Here is a 19,884-nt window from a genome sequence, read left to right as displayed (position 1 = left end):
TGAGAATTAGAAATAATCCTGACTACTGGGTTGCCACACTGTTAGATCCCCGGTACAAAAGTAAATTTGCAGAAATTATTCCTGCCATAGAAAGGGATGCACGCATGCAGGAGTATCAGCAGAGACTGTTGCAGAATCTTACATGTGCTTTTCCACAAAATACCAGTGGTGCATGTAGTGAATCTCACAGTTCCAACTTGCCACCCGTGGGACCGTCAAGTGTTCAGCACTCAAACCGTAACAGAACCACAGTGTCTGCTGGTAACATCAATTTTGCGGAATCATTTCACCACTTTTTTAGCCCATCCTTTGCAAGGCCACAGGAGACAAGAAGTCTGACACATAGTCAACGCCTAAAGACGATGGTACAGGAGTATCTCCAAGTAAACATTGAAGCCACGACTGTGTCACTGGACCCTTGCTCTTTTTGGGCTTCCAATCTGGATAAATGGCCGGAGCTAGCCACTTACGCCTTGGAGATCTTGTCATGCCCCGCAGCCAGCGTTCTGTCTGAACGTGTGTTCAGCGCTGCTGGTGGTGTGCTGACAGATAAGCGCACGCGGCTCTCCACTGATAATGTAGACAGACTCACGTTCATAAAGATGAACAAATCATGGATCCGAAACGACTTTTCTACCCCTGTGTCATCCTGGGGAGAGTAAAAGCTTGATGATTGGTTAAAATCACCCTACCAACCGTTTTAAGCTTTCAAATTACTAATCATGTTTATCTGTATCTTGGCTGGAAAATAATTTGGGCTTTGTAGCAGTGTGCAGCACTGATTCTATTAGGCCATCTATAATAAGCTCCACCAGATTTAAAATTACTAATCATGTTTATCTGTATCTTGACTGGAAAATAATTTGGGCTTTGTAGCAGTGTGCAGCACTGATCCTATTAGGCCATCTATATTAAAGCTTCACCAGATTTAAAATTAATAATAATTTTTAGCTGCATCTAGCCCGGAAAATAATTTTGGGGCTCCGAGATGCGCAAGACACATAAGTGCCTTCTTGCTGCACTACCTGCAGCATGACCCTCATATTGTCAGAATTCGAAGTAATCATGACTACTGGGTTGCCACACTCTTAGATCCCCCAAACTTTTCGATCAACCTTTTCATTTTAATAAAGACCAAAAAAATGGTCATTTTTGAAATTATAAGCATTAGCAGGATGTTAGAAACTGAAATCAAACAGTTTTCAACTCAAAACTTTATTCTAGGTGATGTTACATTTTCACATAGGACCCCTTGTTCGAAAGGAGCTTCTGAACTCTCTCGTCCATTGAATTTGTCAGGTTTTGGATGGTTTCTGCTTCAATTGTTTTGCATGAGGACAGAATACCCTCCCAGAGCTGTTGCTTAGATGTGAACTGCCTCCCGCCATCATAGACACTCCTTTTAATGATGCTCCAAAGGTTCTGAATGTGGGTACAGGTCAGGGGAGCATGGGGGTCACACCATAAGTTTGTCCCCTTTTATGCCCATATCAGCCAGAGATGCAGATGTTTTATGTGCAGCATGAGATGGTGCATTATCATGCAGAAAAATGATCTTGCTGTGAAATACACGGTTCTTCTTCTTGAACCATGGCAGGAAGTGCTGTTAGAGAAAATCCACAAAGTGTAGTGCCGCTGCTCCCCTCACCGCTCTGCCCCGTGCCCGGCGTCCCTCTCCCGCTCTGCTGTCAGCGCGCGCTCCTTCCCGGCGTCCTCCTCCCGCTCTGCTCTCAGCGCGCGCTCCTTCCCGGCCCCTGTGCTTAGGGCGCGCGCGCGCGCTCCCCTCCTCTTAAAGGGGCCGCGCGCGTCGTCCTAAGGAGTCCCCGGCCAATGGCCGGAGGACTTCATCATATATAAGGCACCTCCTCCAAAATGGAGGTGCCCGAGCAATGTTGTTTGCACCTGTGTCTCACCTGTGCTTCAGCCCTCAGGTCCCGTTGCCAGTTACCTGCCAGTTACCTGTCAGATTCCTGCCTGATTACTTGCTACCTGTCTGCTAGTCTGAGGTCCGACGGTCTGCCTTACTACTCCTGTCAGTCTGTCTAAGGACCAGCCTGCCCGCTCACCTGGGAGCGCTTCTCCGCTACCTGCCTGCTTGCCTGCCCGGAGGCTTCGCTGTCACGTGCTGTGACCACCAGCTATTCCAGAGACTCTTGCCCGCTCACCTGGGAGCGCTTCTCCGCTACCTGCCTGCTTGCCTGCCCGGAGGCTTCGCTGTCACGTGCTGTGACCACCAGCTATTCCAGAGACTCTTGCCCGCTCACCTGGGAGCGCACATCAGCTACCTGAGGGGGGCTAGAATCTTCACCAAACTAGACCTCCGTGGGGCGTACAACCTGGTTCGTATCCGTCAGGGGGATGAATGGAAGACGGCATTCAACACCCGGGACGGCCACTATGAATACCTGATAATGCCCTTTGGTCTCTGTAACGCTCCTGCCGTCTTTCAAGAGTTGGTCAATGACATCTTCCGGGACCTTCTCTACTCCTGCGTAGTGGTGTACCTGGACGACATCTTGGTCTTCTCTCCGGATCTCCAGACTCACCGGAGGGACGTTCGTCAGGTCCTGCTCAGGCTCAGGCAGAATCACCTCTTCGCTAAATACGAGAAGTGCCTCTTTGAGCAGACCTCGCTTCCGTTTTTGGGCTACATTATTTCTCAGACCGGCCTACGAATGGATCCAGAGAAACTGTCTGCCATCGAGAAATGGCCCCGACCGGAGGGGTTGAAAGCCATTCAGCGGTTCCTGGGCTTCGCCAACTACTACCGCCTCTTCATACCACACTTCTCTTCCCGGACTGCCCCGATTTCCGCGCTCACCCGTAAGGGTACTAATCCCAAACAGTGGCCGCCCGAAGCAGAAGAAGCCTTTCTTTCCTTAAAACAGGCCTTCTCTTCCGCCCCGGTGCTGCATCGCCCGGACGGCAACAAGCAGTTCTTCCTGGAAGTGGACGCCTCCTCCTCTGGAGCTGGAGCGGTACTTACTCAAAAATCTTCTTCCGGGAGGATGGTAACTTGCGACTTCTTCTCTAAACTCTTCTCCTCCTCAGAGCGCAATTATTCCATAGGAGATCGAGAGTTATTGGCCATCAAACTGGCATTGGAGGAGTGGCGTTACCTGCTTGAGGGGGCTCTTCACCCGGTAATAATTTACACTGACCACAAGAACTTGGCTTACCTCCAGCATGCCCAGAGACTTTACCCGCGCCAAGCCCGGTGGTCCTTGTTTTTTGCTCGTTTTGATTTTGTCCTTCATTTTTGCCCGGCTGACAAAAACGTCAAGGCGGACGCCTTGTCTCGATCCTTTCTGGTATCTGATCTCGAGGAAGATCCGAAACACATCATCGATCCCGCCAGAGTAATGCAGGTGGCTCCCGTGAGTCTAAATCGTCTCCCTCCCGGAAAGACGTTCGTATCAGTACCTGATCGGGAGAAGATCCTTCACTGGGGTCACTCGTCTAAACTGGCTGGCCACGCTGGTCAGAAGAAGACCCTCCAGCTTATTTCCCGTCACTACTGGTGGCCTACCCTGCACAAGGATGTAATAGACTTTGTTTCTGCCTGTGTGTCCTGCGCCCGCAACAAGGTTCCGAGACATCTGCCAGCCGGTCGCCTCCTTCCGCTCCCAGTACCTGCTGCCCCCTGGCAGCATATTGCAATGGACTTCATAACTGACCTCCCACTCTCTGCCGGTTGTACGGTCATTTGGGTGGTCGCTGACCGCTTCTCCAAGATGGCTCATTTCGTTCCCCTACCAGGCCTCCCGTCTGCACCCGAGCTAGCTAGAGACTTTATTTGTCACATCTTCCGACTTCATGGCCTGCCCCTCCACATCGTGTCGGATCGTGGGGTACAGTTCACCTCACGCTTCTGGAGAGCCACTTGAAAACTACTAGACGTCACCCTGGACTTCTCTTCCGCTTACCACCCACAGTCCAATGGTCAAGTGGAGCGGATCAATCAGAACCTGACCAGTTACCTCCGGCACTTCGTTAATGCCCACCATTCTGACTGGGTGGATCTCCTACCATGGGCCGAGTTCTCTTACAATAATCACGAGAGCGAATCCTCCTCCAAATCCCCGTTTTTTGTAGTCTTCGGTCAGCATCCTCGGATTCCTTTTCCTGTCTCCACCTCGGTGGACAACCCGGCTGCGGAATCTCTCGTTAGCAAATTTTCCTCCATTTGGGAGAGTACCCGATCCGCACTCCTTCAGTCGTCCGAACGGATGAAAAGACACGCTGACAAAAAACGCCTGGATCCTCCTCAATTTCGTCCAGGAGATAAGGTCTGGCTCTCATCTAAATATGTTCGACTCAAGATACCTTCTTACAAGTTAGGGCCTCGGTTCATCGGACCTCTGGAGGTCATCAGTCAGATCAACCCGGTGGCCTATAAATTGAAACTCCCGGCCAACTTACGGATCCCTAACTCCTTCCATGTATCTCTCCACAAACCTGTGGTACTTAACTCTTTTTCCAAGTCTACAGGTACGCCTCCTGCTCCGGTTTCCGCTGAGGACGAGTTTGAGGTAGAGAACATTCTTGCCACCAAAAGGGTAAGAGGAGAGACCTTTTTTCTGGTAGATTGGAAGGGGTTTGGTCCTGAGGAGAGAACGTGGGAGGCCCGGGAGAACATCCATGCCCCTCTCATCCTAGCTAAATTTCTGTCTGGCCTAAAAAAGGGGGGGCCTAAAGGGGGGGGTACTGTAGTGCCGGCGTCCCTGCCCTCTGCTAGGCAGGGACGCTGCTCCCCTCACCGCTCTGCCCCGTGCCCGGCGTCCCTCTCCCGCTCTGCTCTCAGCGCGCGCTCCTTCCCGGCCCCTGTGCTTAGGGCGCGCGCGCGCTCCCCTCCTCTTAAAGGGGCCGTGCGCGTCGTCCTAAGGAGTCCCCGGCCAATGGCCGGAGGACTTCATCATATATAAGGCACCTCCTCCAAAATGGAGGTGCCCGAGCAATGTTGTTTGCACCTGTGTCTCACCTGTGCTTCAGCCCTCAGGTCCCGTTGCCAGTTACCTGCCAGTTACCTGTCAGATTCCTGCCTGATTACTTGCTACCTGTCTGCTAGTCTGAGGTCCGACGGTCTGCCTACCAACTCCTGTCAGTCTGTCTAAGGACCAGCCTGCCCGCTCACCTGGGAGCGCACATCTGCTATCTGCCTGCTAGCCTACCTGGAGGCTCCGCCGTCACGTGCTGTGACCACCTGCCTGTCCAGTGACTCCTGCCCGCTCACCTGGGAGCGCTCATCTGCTACCTGTCTGTTTGCCTACCCGGAGGCTCTGCCGTCACGTGCTGTGACCACCCGCCTGTCCAGAGACTTCTGCCCGCTCACCTGGGAGCTCTCGTCTATCTTCAGCCGCCACAGGTCGTACCAACCCTATACCTAGAGACTGGCCAGGTCACTTGCCGTGACCTCCAGCCCGTTCACTCAGAGACTGTCCCGTTCACTCAGAGACTGTCCCGTTCACTCAGAGACTGTCCAGGTCACCTCCTGTGACTGCCTGCCTGGTCGCCACCCGCTCCCTTACAAGGACCGCCCCCTTGTATTGTAGCCCAGAGGTTCCGCCTCCCAGACCCGTTACACATAGATTATGGAGTTCATCTTTAGCGCCTTCAGGGATCCTAAAGGGGCCGACAATCTCTCTCCCCATGATTCCAGCCCAAAACATTACTCCACCTCCTCCTTGTTGGCGCTGTAGCCGTGTTTGCGTGGGGTGTCCATCAACCAGCCATCCTCCACTCCATCCATCTGGACCATCGAGCACTGCACGGCACTCATCCGTGAACAAAACAGTTTTGAAATCAGTCTTCATGCAATGTTTGGCCCACTGGAGCCGTTTCTGCTTGTGTGAAGTGGATAGAGGAGGTCGACAGGATGGCGTATGCACAGCTGCAAACCTCTGAAGGACCCTGCATCTTGTTGTTCGGGGGACGTTGGAGGCACAAGCAGCTTCAAAAACTTGTCTGCTGCTATGACAAGGCTTTTTTGCCGCTGCTCTTTCAACCTGACGTAATTGCCTGTAGGAAAGAGTCCTCAATTTGCCCTTATCAGCACGCACACGTGTGTACTGTGAATCAGCTACATACTTCTTGATTGCCAAGACACTTCATCCTGATCATCGCACAATGTTGATTGTAGTCATGCCTTGACCTAAACACTCCACAATTTGTTGCTTCTCAGCAGCCGACACATCCTTTTTCTTTCCCATTTTGGCAGAAAATGTAGGCTGCTTAATAATGTGAGACAACCTTCTTAAGTAGTCTTGCCTTTCATTGGACACACCTGCCAAACTGATTAGCACAGGTGTCTGCAATTGCTTACAGTGATATAAAGAGCCCTGACACACATCACCATCAATGAGTTTAACTGACAAACAAACAAATTCTTCCCTTATCACTCCTAAACACTTTTTGCATAATAATTTGGAACGCAGTGTACATGTGCTTTTCCACAAAACACCAGTGGTTCACGTAGTGAATCTTACAGTTCTAACTTGCCAACCGTGGTCTGTATGGAGTTGTTCAATAAAGGGCCCAAAATTAAGATAACATAGATGGGAGAGGTCTCTATGAATAGGAATTCCTAAGTATTTGATACCCTGTGAGGGCCAGGCAAAGGGAAAGTTGGACTGGATGGAATCCTATATGGATTTGGGGAGGGAGACATCAAGGGCCTCAGACTTCGCTGCATTGATTTTAAAATTTGACCATGTAACAAAGTGATCTATTTCAGCCATAACAGCATGGATGGATATATGTGATTGAGTGATATATACTAGGACATCATCAGCAAATAGAGAGCACTTGTACTCGGTGCCACCCACCTCAATCCACCTAATATTGGGGTTATGGCGAATTGATGAGAGCAGGTGCTCCGTCACTAGGATGTATAAGAGAGGGGACAGAGGACATCCCTGCCTTGTCCCATTGGTGATTGTGAAAGGTGATGAAAATGTTCTGATGCACCCCCTGGGCCTTGGGACACCCGGAGCCGGACCCTTTTTGGTGGATGCTGGTGGTTGTAGTCTTCGTGGCGGCGACCCGGTTCCTTGGCTCAGGGTGGTCAAACCAGTGGCGGAACTATTTATGTGGTTTTGATGTTTAAATGTCCGACTACGCCACCCGTGGATTGCAGGGCAGACCACTGAGGCTGGTGTTGTGGGTGCAGCAGAGCGTAGCATAACTCCCCACGGGAGGAGTATAGCCTCAGGGCAGTGTATGCGGAGGATGGGGGTGATGGTGCAGGGCAGCAGCAGTAACGACACGGAGTCAGTGATGCAGTCCAGGGCCTTTACTCACAGTTCTTATTATCCAGACCACGTCTGCAGGTAACGGCTGCCCACGTCGTACTGGGCTCACCAGGTGAGGGGCTCAGACAACTCCCAGATAACTTTGGAGCGCTTCACAGGACCCCCTTTGTGTGTCCTTTGTCTGGCCTTTCTTACCAACCCTTCTGTCCGGCTGCCTCGGGCCTCCTCTTGGTAAACTTGGCGCCAGTTTCCCTGACCCTATGTGGTGCCTTCCTAGCGGGTGTAGCGAGGGGCTGCGCCACATAAAATGTCACAGCCTCCGGTTTCTAGCTGAGGGTCGTTTCCTGCCTCCACTAGTTTCGGGGACCGGTCTCCCCTTTTGGCCTGACCCCTCCACGCAGGTGGATTCGGGCGTGCGGTGGCGACTCGCCCGTCCGCACCCCTGGGATCCCTTCATTCCTCGTTCCTGGAGCCTTCTCCGCTCCTCTTCCTTCCTTCTCCCTCTTCCAGGCCTGGGCCTCTGTTACTAGGCCTGCCTCCGGAGCAGAGCTCATGCTGAGCCCCTGCTCCCTGCCACTTCTGCTCAGACTTCTCTGCACTGAACTAAGATGGTGCCCACCTTTTATACTCCCTTCTCAATGCACCCAGGAACTGCTTCCTCCCTGCTCCTGCACTACAGGGTTCCCCTTCCTCAGTGTTCCCTCCCCCCACTCCAGCCAGGGACAGGGACTGTCGTGCCCATCTCAGAGGCATATTGGTCGCCCTGCCCCACGGCAATGTGGTGTAATGCATGCAGGTGTCGGGTCCTGATCCACACTCCATCCTTACCTGAGAGTGAGATATCACACCTCTGGGTGAGGTGCAATACCTCTGTAGCAACCGAGCCCTCAGGGTGCTACAGTTCCATTTATCTTCATCCTAGCTGACGTATTGTGATACGGGGCCGTGATTTTGGCTATAAAAGGGTCCCCTAGACCCCTACCCCAAGCTTTTTAAGAGAATCATATATGGCGTGCCAGGAGACTCTATGGAATGCTTTCTCAGCATCCAACGAGAGTATCTAATTACAAATTTTTAACTGCATCTAGCCCAGGAAATACTTTGTGCCTAGTAGCAGTGTCTGTTAGTCAGCGGATTATCCCGGCTGTTAAGCAAGCTACACCACCTGTAGTTTAGACACTTAATTTTTTCAAAGGAAATGCTTTGGGACCATGGGATACTCAGTGAAGAGCATCAGTAGGCACCCCAAGGCATAGGGGCTGGGACTGGCAGTAGGATGCCTTGCGGTGGACAGCCGAGCTCGATCCTTATGAAAGCTTTTTAACTGCAGCAGCTTTAGTGGACGCTACTGGAGCTGGAATTACGCGGCTGCTGGCATGAGACTTGCCCTCCAATAGATCCTTGTAAATGGATTTAAAGTGTATTCATTCAAATTTGAGAGACAATTTAAATTAAAAAGCTTAGAGCTGCCTCCACCACAGGGGGGCTCGTTCGACCCACCAGCGGACAGGCACCAGTATTGGGAGAGGGGGGCTGGCCATCAGGGTTCACCGCGGCTCTGGCACAAACCCGGCGACACGGAGGTGGCACGGGCAGGAGCGGACTGGCCGTGTCGGCTTCTCACTTTTTGGATTTTAGAAGGGCATGACATGCCTATATCTGTGTCTCCCCCTCCTTTTACTCCTCCACCTCTTTTATTTTCGCATGACTATATGTACTTGTCACTTTTCCATGTGTTAGTTATGTCTTCTGAGCAGTTTGTCAGCTTTTGGACACCTTTGAAGGTGTTTTCTATGTGTTTCTATGTGTTTTTGTTTGCCTGCCATTGGTTTTAACGGTGTTCGAAGGTGTTCGACGAACAGTTCGACGAACAGTTCGGCGAACACACGGGTGTTCGACGAACCGAACCGAACTCGAACACTACGGGGGTGGCTCAACACTAGTTAAGGCACACATACACATTTGTTCCCTGACGAAGGCAGACACCGAAAAGCGTGTCGGGACGATCTGTGGCGCCATACCGCTGGGTTGTGATGACATTAGGTGTGTACATATGATCACTCTCTTACTTACTGACCGGATCCTTGCATATTAGGGCATGTACTTCATCTTGCCTGGGATCTTTACTCGCACTGGTGCCACTATATCTGATGTAGGATTTACCACTGTATAGGAGCCCCTTATATATACATATATATTTGTTTGCCTGGAGATTTGTCCTTATTACCTTTTTTGATATACATATGTTTTATGGGCAGTAAGCACAAATGCACTTTTCTGATAATCTGATTACTTCTGGATTATTGATCTATGGTCTCAAGCACTGATGCACTTGATTGGTATGATTTGTACCTGTTTACAGCTTCAAGCATTGATATGCTCTGGATATGAGTTATACCTGTCCATAGTGAACAATATCTAATGAGGTTTCATCTATTGCTCTGATCCGAGTACATTTATTTATTTGTCTGATTTTTGTTATCCTCCTGCGGTTTGTGTCGCTTTTAGTGTTTTTATCTATTGTACCTTAATAAAGATTCACATAATCTTGGATTTTATTTTCTCTTTTTTGTTAGTGGTTATAATTCTGAGTTGACTGGTGTTGGTCTAGGTCCTGAGAAAGGAGTCTATGACTTTGTACTACATCTGCTCTGTGCTGTGACTGTGTGCTCCTGTCTCCTAATATTGTCACTTCTAAGAGGTCTTTTGGATAATTGGTAGTGGTCTCAGGACCCTACTGAGATGCTCAGATTTAAAAAGTCCTAAAACAGATAAAAAAGATTCATAAAGTTTAGTGTCTCTTTAATGTGCATTACACTGGCAATAATTGAAAACCAAATTTTGATGTACCTAAATAGGCTATCAATCACCTGATGCAGGAGGGAAACATTTATTTGTGGGGTGAAGTTATTTTTAAACTTTCTTAATTATCATTTCTCTTGGCAACAGATCATCCTATATAAACACGGGCTGATGAAAACAATGTCAAAGCCGGCCACTTAACAACTGCCGATCGGCTTCATATAGTCAAATGTTTACAATATTGGCCACTTATAAAACACAACTCTAGAAAAAAAGAACTTAACAATCATCCATGAAGATTTTGCAAAACCTGCTGTGTCAGCAGTGTATAAGCATAGCCTAAGTGTGTAACATGGCATATGTTATCACACTGAATATCAGCTGAGTTGTGGAGGAAGGAGGAAAGTGGGTATCTTGAAACCTTTGCCTTAGGCACAAAGAGAGTTTGTCCCACACCTAGACAAATCTGTTTAATGGATACATTAAAGATGTCAAAAAAATGCACACATTTGAAAATTTTCTTAAAGGTTTACATTTATATGTTCACTGGTGGCCCGATTCTAACACATCGGGTATTCTAGAATATGTATGTAGTTTATTTATGAAGATTTAAGAATAATGCAATGAATAGACAGGATTTTCCGGGTAAAATATATACATTATCATTAAATTTTATTGCTCATAGAACTTAATGCAACTGAACGAAATTATTAAACAGATCATCAAAATATATAAACCATTACATGAATATCTATCTGTATTTAAATAAATCATCGGACAAAAGAAGTACATCGAGACTATAATATATTTGTTAACAATATGAACCCAAAATATTTTTGTATACCACATTTCTTGTGAATACATTTTGACTCTCTATAAGCAGCTTTCCTTGTAAAGGGGTATGAAGAACTTGCACCTTGACGTTGGATCTCATTTTAACTCTTGAAAACGCAACGTACAGCTGTCCATGACCAAAAACAGGCTCCAGTAGATATATGCCAACACGGTGCAGAGTTTGACCTTGTGACTTGTTTATTGTCATGGCAAAAGCTGGTTTTACTGGAAACTCTCGACGCCGAAGCCTAAATGGAAGACCGGTGTCCGAAGGACATAAATCAATGCGTGGAATGAACACTTCGTCTCCTTTTGCTGATCCAGTGATCACTCTTGCTTGAATTACGTGGGAATGGAGTCCAGTAACAATAAGGCGAGTTCCATTACATAGACCATTTTTTGCATTTAGATTCCGCAGCAACATTACGATTGTTCCAACTTTGAGTTGTTGTCTCAGTTGTAGTTGTAGTCCGGCCTGTGTTCAACTTGTTGCCAGGGTTCTAGATTTTCGGTAATTTCCGGTCATTTAGGATTACAGGTCATTGTTACAAAAATGTCAGGTCTTCCATACTTTGTTACTATTGCCATTGCATCTTGATAACGCTGTTGCATGTTGCGGTGGCTACCTTCAAACGACAACGGGAGAATTACTGTTTTTCCAATTGGAATTCCCTTTTCAATTGATTGTTTTTGCAAATGTTCTTGAAGAATGCAGTAGTCTTCAACTTTAAGTTGTTTTTGGTTCATTCGTATGAAATTTAGACGATTAGCTTCAATTTTAATGTGTGCATCGACTAAGTACTGTTGTGTCAGTTTCCCACCGTTTAAAATAGGATTGAAGTAATTTCGGACAGGCAGAAGAAAACTGTAATACTGCAGTTGTATAATTCTTCTTGACGTTCCTTACTGGTGTAGGTTTCCATGCCACCCTTGATCACCTCTTGGAAAGAATAGCGGATACAGAAGAGCATCAAGGTTGCTGTGCAAAATGCTAATTCGTTGTGTCTTAGGAACCAAAGGGTTGTTTTGGTCTGGCTTAAGATAGACTAATATATCCCTTTGAAAAGGAGGCTCTCCGTCATCGTTTTGAAAAGCAACTGCGACCTCACTTACACGTGGTTTGTTGTAAAGTCGGGGTTCCTGTTTATGTTCTTGTTTAATGGCCATGACAATAGAAGGCATTTCAGTCCCATTTTGTATAGCCCTCTGTTCCTCCCCAGCTTCCACGTCTTTTAGCATGCGATATGCGGCAGCAAATGGGCTGATTTTTTGTAAATATACGGCAATTTGGTTCATCAGTTCAGCATCACACTTTTCGCTTTCTTTCAGGTTCATCCTTTGTTCTGTAGCCTCATTTGTATCAAGGATGTATAATTGTGCAAATTTTGGTGGTTGTCCAATTTCTGGGTGAAGTGTTCCAGTGCGGTGGTAAATCTGGCCGGGAATTTTAAAACAATACGGTCCGAATCCAGGGTGCGGTGCAATGTGGGCACCAAATGAAACCAACGCATTAGAACTGTTGATGCTTCTGATATTTTCCATAAAATTTCTACTGTGTTGATGCGTTCCTTTCATCAACTGCTCAAACAGATCTGAGTAGTGAGGTCTCGGTAGCATAACTTTTCATTTTTGGCAGCATTGAGTAAACTGATTGTCAGATGGTTTTTCACCAATAAAATTCAGAGAGTCGCATTTAGAGCAAACTACATTCATATTCCCACAGTAGTGTTCAATAATTGTAGTTTCGTTGTCTGTTACGTAACGTGCAAGTTGTTGAATATTCTGCTGGGCTTGCCTTAGTTGGTAGATCATTCATTTTTTATGAATTTGGTGATCGTGTTGTTGTCTGTTTGCCCTGGATTGTGAAGATTCATTCACCCGATGTTGTCTGTGGGATTCTGCATCGTGTTCCTGCCTAACGGCAGTGTGTTGTGGTGTCTCTTGTTCCCGACGTTGTCTCTGTGAATCAGCTACTTGTACCTGTTGTGTGGCAGTTTATTGTGGTGTTTCCTGTTGGCGACATTGTCTGTGAGATTCCGCATCCTGGGCTTGTCTGGCGGCAGTTTGTTGAAGTGTCTCTTGCTCTCGACGTTGTCATTGCATTGCTGCTGCTTTTCTGTCATCCTCATTGGCGTATTTTCGCTTACGACCCATTGGAAGACAGGAAGCATAAATCGTGATAGCGTACAGTAAAGAAGTATCTGTTCAGCACGCTGACAGAACGTGTTCAGTAAACGTGAGTGAATTTTGTGGAACTGTGACTGACAGAACGTGTTCAGTAAACGTGACTGAACTACGTAGCACTGTGACTGACAGTTCACTCACGTTTACTGAACAAGTTCTGTCAGTCACAGTGTGACATAGTTCAGTCACGTTTACTGAACATGTTCTGTCAGTCACAGTGCCACGTAGTTCACTACTATGTCGCACTGTGACTGACAGAACTTGTTCAGTAAACGTGAGTGAATTTGACAAACATGCATTTGACAATGAATTGCTTCACCCAAACAATAGCCATGAGTGGAGAAAAAAAAAATTGTTATCATTCATATTGTCTGAAACAAGGCAAAGAAAGGAAAAATTCTGCCGGGGTATGTAAACTTTTCAGCACAACTGTAGATAGATAGTTGTATGGATAAATAGATTTATAGATAGATAGATAGATAGATAGATAGATAGATAGATAGATAGATAGATAGATAGATAGATAGATAGATAGATAGAGTGAAGGAAATACTTATTTGATCCTTTGCTGTTTTGTAAGGTTGCCCACTGACAAAGACATGAGCAGTCTATAATTTTAAGAGTAGGTTAATTTTAACATTGAGAGATAGAATATCCCCCCAAAAAATCAAGAAAATCACATTGTATAAATTAGATACATTTTTTTGCATTTTGCAGTGAGAAATAAGTATTTGATCCCCTACAAACCATAATGAGTTCTGGCTCCTACAGACCAGTTAGATGCTCCTAATCAACTCGTTACCTTCATTAAAGACAGCTGTCTTACATAGTCACCTGTATAAAAGACTCCTGTCCACAGACTCAATTAATCAGTCAGACTCTAACCTCTACAACAAGGGCAAAACCAAAGAGCTTTCTCAGAATGTCAGGGACAAGATCATAGACCTGCACAAAGCTGGAATGGGCTACAAAACCATAAGTAAGACGATGGGTGGGAAGGAGACAACTGTTGGTGCAATAGTAAGAAAATGGAAGAAAAACAAAATGACTGTCAATCGACATCGATCTGGGGCACCATGCAAAATCTCACTTCGTGGGGTATCCTTGATCATGAGGAAGGGGAGAGATCAGCCTAAAACTACATGGGGGGAACTTATAATGATCTCAAGGCAGCTGGGACCACAGTCACCAAGAAAACCATTGGTAACTAGTGTTGAGCATTCCGATACTGAAATATCGGGTATCGGCCGATATTCGCGGTATCGGAATTCCGATACTTAATTCCGATACTATTGCAATATCGTATACCGGAATCGGAAGTTCCCATAATGCAATGAGACATTTTCATTTTATTCAGCCAATGAGGATCCTAAGAAGTGTGGGCACATCCTGTTAGGCATGTAGGCATCTTAACTAATGGCATGGCTGTGATTGGCTGCTGAAATGATGTCATGATGCACTATAAAAGCCACCGCCGCCATTTTGAGCTCACTCTGCTGTGAATTCAGTTAGGGATAGGACGCTGTTGTTCTGAGGGACAGTTTTAGCTACCTATTTGCTCTATACTGCTTTACCCAAGCTACTTTCTAAATCACTGTGCCTTGCAGTGCTAGTGCACAGTTCCCTGTGCTGTTCACCGCTATCTGCAAGGTCTGTGTGTGTGAGTGCAGCTCACCCTGTAGTGTGTGCTTCAGCCAAGTCTGGTTGTAGTGCACTCAGTGTGTGTCACTGCCTCATACATTGTCCTTTTTTGCCAATTCATAATTTTTCCTGATATCTCCTATTAGTGTGGTGGTTCCATCTGTATTCAGCTAAATTGGTTCCAAACACACTATATAGGAGTAGATAGAGAAATTTTTTTCCGTCTTGCAGCACTAGTGCACAGTGCTCTGCATCTGTACTGTTCACCGCTGTCTGCAAGGTCTGGTGTGTGAGTGCAGCTCACCCTGTAGTGTGTGCTTCAACCCCGTCTGGTTGTAGTGCACTCAGTGTGTGTCACTGCCTCATACATTGTCCTTTATTGCCAATTCATAATTTTTCCTGATATCTCCTATTAGTGTGGTGGTTCCATCTGTATTCAGCTAAATTGGTTCCAAACACACTATATAGGAGTAGATAGAGAATTTTTTTCCGTCTTGCAGCACTAGTGCACAGTGCTCTGCATCTGTACTGTTCACCGCTGTCTGCAAGGTCTGGTGTGTGAGTGCAGCTCACCCTGTAGTGTGTGCTTCAACCCCGTCTGGTTGTAGTGCACTCAGTGTGTGTCACTGCCTCATACATTGTCCTTTATTGCCAATTCATAATTTTTCCTGATATCTCCTATTAGTGTGGTGGTTCCATCCATATTCAGCTAAATTGATTCCAAACACACTATATAGGAGTAGATAGAGGAGCCTTTCTGCAGCATTGGGCCCTGCAGCCCCAGCCAGATTAGTATTAGCCTATTTTTTGCAGCCTCATCTATTGCATTGTAGGTTACCTTCCTACATTGTAATAGCTACAAAAAGTTTGTGATACTATCGTTATTACATCTTTAGGCACATCCAGTGTCTTTTTGTGACAAAAAAAACCTAAATAAAGTTCACCAAACACTCCACTTTACAGTTGTGTAGGCCACATTAGCTCATATTAAAGTCTAGTCCACACTTTATAAAATTAGTGTTTCTTATACCTGTTAGCAGCTGTTCAGGAATAAGCACACTAAGCCCTTAGTACTTTTCTGCCTATCTTTATCAGTCTACCAAGATGAAGAAGGCAGGGAGTAAGGCATGTGGTCGTGGTCGTGGGCGTGGGCGTGGAGTTTCTGCAGGGAGAGGACGTGAGGATTCTGTGCCTGCAGGGAGAGGACGTGGGGATTCTGTGCCTGCTGCGGGCACCAGTGACTCAGCATCCCCCAGTTTTACCAGGGAACAGTCCTTTATGCGCAGCTTTGTAGGAGCTAGCCGTACCCCACTGCTGCGCGAGGACCAAATTGAAGCCGTTGTCGGATGGATGGCAGCTAACGCATCGACTTCAATTAGTTCCAGATCCTCTCAGGTCCTGAGCACTGAAGAGCACCCATCTGTCTCTTCACCACCTGCCAAATTGCCCAGGCAGTCAGAGAGCCCTGGACAGGAGCCATCTCTACTTCTGTTCTCTGAATCTCTTGGCTTGGAAAGAGGGGGCCAGCCAAGCAGAATTCGAGAATTTGAAGAAGAGGTAGTATGCAGTGATGCGCAACCGTTTTGTCTCTCTGAATCTGAAGAGGCGGGTGGGCCAGTGCCTATGGTCAGCAGCACACCTCAGTACGCATCTGATGATGAGACTCAGGTGCCACTTTCTGGTGCGTACTGTGCTGTCGAGACTACCCAGGAGAAGCAGTTGTTTGAAGAGGGTGGTGTAGATGATGAGGTCCTTGACCCATCATGGCGTGAGGGACAGGAAGGTGGTGGGAGCAGCTCTGAGGAAGAGATTCCCCGAACGGCCCAAAAAGGAGGGAGAGGGAGGGGGCAGACTTGGTTGCCTGTAGCCTCCACTTCGGCACCCATTAGGAGCATGGCTCTTCCAAAATCCAAAGCGGGCGCTCCCAAGACTTGCAGTGCCTGGTCCTTTTTTGACACAGTTGCAGATGACATTTGCTTTGTCAAATGCAAGCTGTGTAATCAGAAGGTGAAAAGAGGGAAAAGTGTCAGCAACCTCAATACCACAAATATGTGGAAACATGTGCGGACCAAGCACGTGGTGGAGTTACACAAACACACTGAAGACCTAGGCCAACCTACAGCGCCACCTACCACCTCTTCAGCTCGTGTTGTAGCCTCTTCCTCCAGCTCACACACAGCTGGTTCGGCTTCCTCACAGGATCGCCATGGAAGAATCTCTGGCACTGTTGTACAGAGACACAGTGTAATTCCACCCACAGCACCACTTTCCCAGTCATCCTCACACTCCCAGGCCAGTCTACAGCCATCGTTAGCACAGGCATGGGAGAAAAGGCGCCCATACTCGGCAAACCACCCCCGAGCACAGGCTCTGAATGCTGGCATTGCTAAACTACTGGCCCTTGAAATGCTATCATTCAGGCTGGTGGAGACTGACACATTCCGTAACTTTATGGCATTGGCAGTCCCACAATACAACGTGCCCAGCCGCTTTTATTTCAGCAGGCAAGCCGTCCCTGCCCTGCAACATCATGTGGAGGGAAAAATTAAACATGCGCTACAAAACGCCGTCAGTAGCAAGGTCCACCTGACCACTGATGCGTGGACCAGTAAGCATGGACAGGGACGATACCTTTCCCTCACTGCCCATTGGGTAAATGTTGTGGAGCCGGGTACAGATCTTGAGAGTGGCGCTGTACGTGTTCTGCCAACTCCAAGGATTGCAGGAATCCAGTCTGTACACATTGACTCCTCCTCATACTCCAGTTCCTCTGAATCAGCGCTGCAGGAGCCGTCACGGTCTACCTCCACATCGACCCGTGAACGGTTACCTGTTATGATGACCGATATGAGCACAGCCGTGGCCAAACGTCAACAGGCCGTATTAAAATTAATTTCTTTGGGGAATCGAAGCCACACAGCGCAGGAGCTCTGGAATGCCATCAAGCAGCAGAGTGACGTGTGGTTTGTGCCAGCGAATCTCCAGCCAGGCATGGTAGTGTGTGACAATGGCCGAAATCTGGTGGCAGCTCTGGGCCTAGGCAACCTCACTCACATCCCATGTCTGGCACATGTGCTCAACTTGGTCGTGCAGAGTTTTTTGAGGGACTATCCGGATCTTGATGCACTGCTTCACAAGGTCCGCATAGAGTGCGCTCACTTGCGGCGTTCCAGCAATGCAAGATCACGCATTGCAGCTCTGCAGCGCCGATTATGTCTTCCGGAACATCGCATCATATGTGACCTACCCACCAGGTGGAATTCAACGTTACATATGTTGGAGAGGTTGTGTGAGCAGCAGGCAGCAGTAATGGAGTACCAGCTGCAGCAGGCGCAAACAAGTCGCAGTGCGCGCCGTTCACACTTCACCACCACTGAGTGGGCCTCTATGAAGGACATTTGCCACGTTTTGCGTGCCTTCGATTATTCCACGCGGATGGCGAGTGCAGATGATGCACTAGTCAGCATGACTATCCCCCTTATCTGCCTGCTTGAAAAAACACTGCAAGCACTAAGGGACGAGGTTTTGGAAGAGGTGGAGGATGAGGAGTCACAAATGCCATCTGCTTCTCTACAGTCTGCGCAACGTGGTTCCTCACAAAGGCCTAGGCAGGGGACACTTTGTGAGGAGGATGAGGAGGAGTCAATGGATGAGGAAGACATCTGTCCAGAGGAGGGAGGTACACAATGCTCTAGTAGTCAGTATCTAGAGCGAGGGTGGGGTGATGCAGAGCAGGCAGAGATCACGCCTCAAGCAGGGGACAGCGTTTCTTGGCCAGTTGGCAGTCTGCAGCACATGGTTGATTTCATGCTGCAGTGCCTCAGAAACGACCGCCGCATCGCCCACATTCTCAACACGGCTGATTATTGGGTGTCCACCCTCCTAGATCCTCGCTACCGGGACAACTTACAAAGCCTCATAACACCATTGAACCGGGAGCGTAAAATGCGGGAGTACCAAGACGCACTGGTGCATTCCATCATGTTCTCCATTCCAACCGAGAGCAGTGCTGCTAGTGCTTTACAAAGCAGCTCAGTGCGTCGAGGCAGTGGAGGAAGCTCTGCACAAAGAGGGAGCAGAAGCAGCGCCTCAGCACAAGGCAAGACCAGTATGGCCGAAATGTGGCAAAGTTTTGTGTCCCCGCCGCCACAAATGTCTACACCATCACAGACAGCTCCAGTCAGCAGGAGGCAACGTTTCCGTCAGATGGTGACAGACTACATGTCTTGCCCTCTTAGTGTACTCCCAGACGGCTCTTCTCCCTTCAAGTTTTGGGTCTGTAAGCTGGATACATGGCCAGAGCTTAGTCAGTATGCACTGGAGGTGCTAGCTTGCCCTGCTGCTAGTGTATTATCGGAACGCGTCTTTAGTGCCGCAGGTGGTGTACTAACAGACCGTCGCATGCGACTATCCTCCGATAACGTTGACCGGCTTACTTTTCTCAAAATGAACAAGGCCTGGATCTCTCATGAATTTGCCAGTCCTCTTCCAGAATAAATAATTGGTTGGCAACAGTATCCAGGTCTCCTGTTCTGTTCATGTTTCTACCACCTGAACTGTAATCCCTGAGCTCCAACACCGCCAGTTGGCGCTCGGAAGTGCCGTCTGCACAGTCAACACTTGCTGCCGTGTTATTGGGGTTCAGTAACGTCAGCTGTTCTCCTGCTGTGCGGACGGCAATTTCTCCTGATTTGTCCACATCCACTGTACTACACATTTTAAAGTTGCTCCAATTACTCCTCTGGCTCCTCTGTTTTCATTCTTATCCCTGGGCTCCAGCACCGCCAGTTGGCGCTCGGAAGTGCTGTCTGCACAGTCAACACTTGCTACCATGTTATTGGGGTTCAGTAACGTCAGCTGTTCCCCTGCTGTGCGGACGGCAATTTCTCCTGCTCTGTCCACATTCTCACTACTACAGATTTTAAAGTTGCTCCAATTACACCTCTGGCTCCTCTGTTTTCATTCTTATCCCTGGGCTCCAGCACCGCCAGTTGGCGCTCGGAAGTGCCGTCTGCACAGTCAACACTTGCTGCGGTGTTATTGGGGTTCGGTAACGTCAGCTGTTCCCCTGCTGTGTTCACGGCAATTTCTCCTGCTCTGTCCATATTCACTGTGCTACTTATTTAAAACTTGCTCCAATTACACCTCTGGCTCCTCCGTTTTTAGTATTTAC

Source organism: Phyllobates terribilis, unplaced genomic scaffold (assembly GCF_046119375.1).
Source record: "Phyllobates terribilis strain yellow unplaced genomic scaffold, ASM4611937v1 Scaffold_2__4_contigs__length_985480577, whole genome shotgun sequence".
In the NCBI taxonomy this organism is placed as follows: Eukaryota; Metazoa; Chordata; class Amphibia; order Anura; family Dendrobatidae; genus Phyllobates; species Phyllobates terribilis.
Note: the sequence above shows the minus strand (reverse complement) of the source record.